This window comes from Heloderma suspectum, chromosome 4, assembly GCF_057233095.1.
Source record: "Heloderma suspectum isolate Gila_16-S chromosome 4, 16-S_ref, whole genome shotgun sequence".
NCBI lineage: Eukaryota > Metazoa > Chordata > Lepidosauria > Squamata > Helodermatidae > Heloderma > Heloderma suspectum.
This window is the reverse complement of record NC_139461.1, coordinates 236,444,465-236,451,057: the sequence shown is the minus strand read 5'-3', so window position 1 is coordinate 236,451,057 and position 6,593 is coordinate 236,444,465.

The window sequence follows — 6,593 nt, the reverse complement described above, 5'->3', positions numbered from 1 at the left end:
AACTGACTTCTAAGACCTATTAAAAATCAGCTTGAGTTTTAAATTTGTCTTTCTGAACTGAAGACTTATTAGCACAGGCTGATTTTAGTAGGTCTTAGGTGCCAGTTATTTGAGATACATTATGTACATTTCACACATTATACAGAAGCAAATCCAAGTTTGCTGTTGACTGTACACTCAGCAGGGAGCTGTACCTAATCATGGGTCCCTGATTAGTGTGCCTGTATGTGTTAGTTGTATTCACACTTTACAGTTTTAGGTGTATAGGTGCATATGCTTAAAGTATCTTGGTTGTACATCTGGAACATGTAATATGTGGCTTTGTATACCAAGCTAGATTATTTTCCTCTTAGCCCATTGCAGCGATAACCTATTTTCTTGTCCAAGTGTTTGCTCTCATCCTTTGCTTAGTGGATTCTAGGAGCAGTTGCATGAAGAATCTTCAAGAGCTGTGTCAATTGTGAGTTTCTGTGTAAGGGAACAGTCCTTAATTTTCATGTAGACCAATTCCTGCATGACATCCTGTTTGCAGAGTCATCTGCTTGGAACAAAGGGCACTCAAACAGTGGGTGGGTATTGACAAGTCTCATATTTATAGGGTCACGCTGTTCTGTTTAATTTCTGTGGTGTGCTTAGAAGTGTTTGAATTATGGTTAGCAGACTAGGGCCTTCAAAAAAAGCAGCAATCTCCTTATCACCCCAGGATTTCAAAACCTCTACCGCAAGTATGTCTTCTGTCCTGCTGTTTTCTACAGTGCCAGTGAGAGCTGAATTAGTAGAAGTACTTGCTTATGCTCCACCCTGTAATGGAAATAGATTTTCACATGTGAAAAATGCAATTCAGGCATGTAGTAAAATGTGCCAGTGTGGTGTATTGGTTGGACTAGGACTGGAGAGACCTATGTGCAAATCCCCACTCAGCCATGAAGCACATTGGGTGATTTTGAGCCAGTTGGTATCCCACAGCCTAACCTAACTCTCTGCATTGTTGTGAGGATAAAATTGGTGAGGGGCAATTTGTGCTGCCTTCGGCTCCTTGGAGGAAAGGAGAGCTTTAAATGTAATAAAGACACTGAGGTGGATCCAGACTAAGTGAGTTGAACTCGCTTCCTGTTGAAATCAGTGGGACTCAAGTCATGGCTTGTCCTATCGATTGCAATGAGACATAGGTTCAGCCCCTATTTTAGAACACATTCCTCTAGATTTTCAACAATAACAGGTAAGTGCATGAGCTGAGCTCTTGAGGGGAGAAAAAGGGTAGGAGGTGCTCTACTATGAGGTCAGCATTTTCTTTGTGCAAGCCAAACTGACTTAAGAAAAAGGAGTCATTCTTACATGTTTTAATAGAGGACAAGAGTGCAGTTTACATACTCGTTACCCTCAAGAACTTCTGGAATCACTGTGCGCCAAAATATTTTGGGCTTGTGTCCCAGGCGTAGTGATGCCCCCCTTTTAAAAGGATATAGACAAGAGGCCAGCCCTGTTCTTTCTACCTCTTCACACACCTCCCTTCAGATGTTACTTATTTCATTATTTATGGCAAGACTTCATTGCTCTGATTGGCTCAGCACTTTTGGAGAAAAAGCAATTCTTACATTCCTACAGGAGCTGACCAAATATACAGCAGGTTGCTAATGCCACCTTTGGCTTCCTGCTGGCATAGAGCCCTGACTCGAGAGATTTCTTGAAACAGTATATTTATCCTCTCTTCCAAATTTTCCATTACTCTGAGTAAAAATACTTGGAATTTACATTTGTGAACCATTCTGTTTGTTCTGAAGGGAAATTCATTGCAGGAACTGTCTTGGCATTTTTCAGAGGCCTAACTGGTCCTTAAAAATACTGCTATGAGGAAAAATCAGACCCATTCAAGCTATAGCGGGCTACCACATAGGATTGCCTGTTTCTCCACTTCTCTCTAATTTGATTGTTGAGCTGCTTGCTTTAGCTAAATATCAAGGTGTGGCTATAAAAGGAATCAAACATTAAAGAACATAAACTTTATGCTGGTGGCGCCGTGGTAGTCTTTCCTAACCTGACGGTAATGGGTTCATTTTCTGACTATATTACTATCTGGATGACACTAAGGGAGCAATCCTATGGCCCCTAGACATTGTTTGAGTTTACATACTTGTTACCCTCAGGAACTTCTGGAATCACTGCGCACCTAAATATTTTGGGCTTGTGTCCAGAATAGAATAGTGGGGATTCCCCACTCTGAGGTTGGAGCCAGTGCTCTGTCCTCAGAAGGGGGAGTTGGAGATCTGCCCCCACCCCTCACAGCTGACATGGAAAGAACCACATGGCTGCCCTCTGAGGTCAGAAAAGTGACTTTGGAGAGGGGGAAAAGAGGGCATTCTGGAGGGAGAGGAGGAGATGAGAGAAGCCGGGAAATGAATTATCCTGAGCCTCTGCCAGCCTCCTTCCCTTCAACTGCAAGTTCCTGTCTAAAAAGCCCATCTAGAGAAATTTGTAGGGCAGGGGGACGGGGAGGCACAGTTGACTTCAAAAGGTACAACGGTCTGCTGTATAATTTATCTGGTACAGATCACTTTCTATCCTGGTGCTGTATTAACAAAAATCTTGATTGCCTATTTAAAACATAAGTTAATAGCGGTAAGATTAGAGTTGCTTTACCCATATTGGAGCTCCTAGTCCAATGTATGATGGATGTATTGTTCCCAACCTTATGCTACACTACATGCCTTATCTACTTTTGGATGCAGCCCAATGGTCCCTGCAGTTTATTTCTCTTTCCACTGAGTTAGCTAGGTCTAACAAGTCACTTTAAGGCCTGTATCTGAATTACTTGCAATGGGTTCCATTCCATGCAGTTCATACTCACAATTTCTTCCCATTGTAATTGCAGGGAAGGGAGCCTCCTTATGTAGATAAGGACTTAAATTTGGCCTTTTACATGTGCCTCTAGTCCATATTTAAGCATTCCAGTTTAATAAATTCAGATAGACTTCTTTGCGAAGTGGCTACTATTACAAGATGCAGCCTGATCTGAGGAGAGTGCTTCTATTCTTCCATATATGGGATCTTAGTCACTGTGGCACTATTCCAAAGTGGTGGGCTACAGTTTGATTTTCATTGGAAATATGCTATGAGGATCCCTCAAAGCCCCCTTGAACAGGTTGCAGTTCTGTGACGTAAAGGGGCTCTACTAGCCAGTAGGCCTGCATTTGCCCTCAGTCAAGACATGTGGAAGGCTACTGGCGGAGGCAAGATCCTGACAAGCCCATCACCTTCTGTTGGGGTGCAGCACTCTGCAAAGTGATGTCCTTTGGCTCGGCTGCTCCTCTGCTATGCTTATTCTGCTATGCTTATTAAACATTATTTTAGAAATGTATATCCTGCACTTTCTGCATTGTGGCTGATGTTGGAAAAAGAGTTTAAGATAATAAAAACTGATCATGGCCAGGAAACAATAGAAGTGGGCAGTCTAGGTAAACGCAGAAGTATGAAAATTGCAGCAGCAGGATTAAAAACCACACATTTTATTATCGCATTTTAATCCTGCCCTTTAGCCAAAAAGGCTTCCAAGGCAGCTCACAAAGACAAGACAATCCCCACTCACAGGCTTACCATCTAAAAGACACTACACAAAAGGAAAGCGGACTGGGAAGGAAGAGGAAAAAAAGCAAATTCAGTACTAGATTCTTCCTTGGAAAATTCAGAAGTCATGGGCACAGTGGAGGAGCTGCTGCTTTCTCTCCCTCTGACGTGGCAGCAGCAGCAGTTGGTACCAGGAGGGAAGGGGGTTCTCAGCTCGAGCTGTATCCCAGCATAATGGAGGGGTGCCTGACTGCTGCTTCCTCTCCCTCCTTCCTCGCTTCAGTCAGCATATAAAAGGTCCATGAAAATAAAAAGGTATGTGCTTGATGCCAATAATATCAGAATTGGTACTAAATGCCCCCAGTAGGGGAGAGCATTCCAGCAGTGAGGTGCTACAACTGAAAAGGCCCTTTTCTCTGTCCCCACCTGTCTCACCTCAGATCTTGCTTTTGTGTGCTTTCTGCCCACAGGAGGTGTTGTGCTCAGGGATCCTGTCAGCACTTTTCTGAGGATGTTTCTTTGCTACCTGTAACGAGGACCTATCTGCCAGCCGTCTACTTGGTACTCTGTGCCATGTGGATGAGCTTTGACGGAGTGTAGTCTGGGCTTGAGCCTGCACAGGGAGTGAAGTCTTCCAATTTCCCCCTCCAGGAGGCTTAAACACAATTGTGGTGGTTTTGCTGGCTTAGTGTCTGCTCCCTGGGCTATTCTGCCACATACCTGCAAATCTGCTCTAAGATGCAGCAAATCCATTCACTTTGGATGTTTGCAGAGTGCCCAGCACGAGGAGCCAAGCTGGCTCATCAGCCTAATGAGCTGGCAGGGATCCTGCTAGCATAGTGGGTGGGTGTTTGGGAAGAATCAGGTCTTCCAGGATATCTGTATCCCTGTTTCCACTTAGCGAGCATGCGAGTTGCTGGGTATGGTAGGAAGGTAAGATTATTGGGCCAAGGCAGTAGGCTGGCAAGCAAAGCTGGAAAGAAGAGCTGGGGAGCCTGATAGCATGGGGAGAGAGAAAATAATAAACACATGAGCCCTGCAATATTGCACTGGGATTGAAGGAGCTCAGATGTGCTTGGGCAGGAATGTTGGCATGGTCTGCAGCAGAGTGCCTGGAGCCACTGTGCTCATCAGGTTACGTGACAGTTGGAGGAGAAAGCTGCAGTGCAAACTGGGGCAAGCAGCAGGGGTGGGGCTGGGCAGCTCAGAGGAAAAAACGCGCACACAAAAGAATTCCTTTGTTCAGAATTTGCAGCCTGCAGACATTTAACTAGGAAGGTACTGTAAATCGTACTGAAAACTGGAACACACTTGTTGGATAGCTGATTCCAGAGTGGCTGGGTGACCAGCCAGATGGGCGATTAATAAATTTAATAATAATAATAATTCCAGTAAGAGGATATTGGGATGAAGAGGCTTTGGAGGCCAACTTGTCTTGGCAACAGTCATATGGTCCCATTGGCTACTCTTTTGCAGTGTTGCTCAGTGACAGCACATGCTTTGCATTCATAAAACCCAGGGTCAGTTATTAGCATCTCTATCTAAGAAGCTCAGGTAGCTCTGAACCTTAGAAATTCACTGCTAGAGCAGACAATACTAGATTAGGTAGACCAATGAACTGATTCTGTATAAGGCAGCTGAGTTTCATATGTTCATATATTCTTTTTCCATTGGGTCTGCGTATTAGTTATGTGCAATTGGGTGAATCTTTCCCAAGGCCTAACTACCAGCAGAAACACCCCTTCCTGTGTAAACTTAATACCTGATGAGCAAAGGGTTGGATGCACCTGATCTTGGAAGCTAAGCAGGGTCAGCCCTGGTTAGTACTTGGATGGGAGACCGCCTGGGAATCGGGCTTCCTGCACTGAGCAGGGGATTGGACTCAGTGGTCTTGTAGGCCCCTTCCAACCCTATGATTCTATAAAAGAGTTACTGTATGTCTTTGCTTGGCTTGACTCAAAAGAGTTCTGGGTCTCAGGTGCCATTTGCCCATTGCCTTGGGCAAACCAAGTCAAGATGCAATCAGATAAAAATGGAATTAAAGAGAAAACAGTACTGTTCTATAATGAACAACCTATACTTCACATTCTAAAGACTAGTATCCTTACTAGAATGTACAATGACTGAAGTTCAGCATTCAGATTTCATGGGCTTCTCACCATTGTAACTGTTACCATCTCTCTCTTCCAAACCATGATCTCTAGTAGTGCAACTCCTTACCCCTGCAAAGGAGGCCCTTTTGCTTCTAGGCTGTGCCTTATGACAGCTTAATTCTTTGCACAGATACCTAGAAATGTTTGAAAGCCCATCTCCACATCAACCCAGAAGCACTGTGCAGACTGGTTGGAAAGAGAAACTTAGGGAAAGGTGTAGCAAATCAAGTTAAACTTGCCGGGCCGGGGGTGCGGGGAGAAGAATAGGATCTGGCCTAGAAAGGAAGATATAGCATCCTTATTGGACATTGTATGCAAAGACGGCCCCCTACATACAGAGAAAGTTTGGGAAACTTTAGTGCCTAGAGATGGAAAATCTGGAAATTTTGAGGCCACGGAAAAAAACAATTTTTTTCTGTGTGTTTTTGAAAAATTGAAAAATCAGCAATACTTATGCTTTTAGTGCTCTTTACAGACCTGCGCTTTGTTGTTTTAAGATAGCCGTCCCCAATCAGGTGCCCTCCAGATATTTTGGACTTCAGCTCCCATTAGCCTAAGCAGCATGGCCAATGGTCTGGAATACTGGGCGCTGTAGTCCAAAACATCCGGAGGGCACCAGGTTGGGGATGGCTGCTTGAGGAACATAAAGCAGCCTTTCTGTTCCTGAAGTTATTTTATGTATGACTTAATTTGCTCATAAAATTATCATATTTTAAAACTTTTAAAAGTAAATCAGTAAATTTGTAATTATTGTCTGAATAGATTAGAACTGCATTAAATGACTGCTACAGCATCAGGAACACAGGACTGTATAGAACAAAACCCAAACTGTCAAGAATGCACATTTACTGTCAAGAATGCACAGTGGTGACTCTGCTC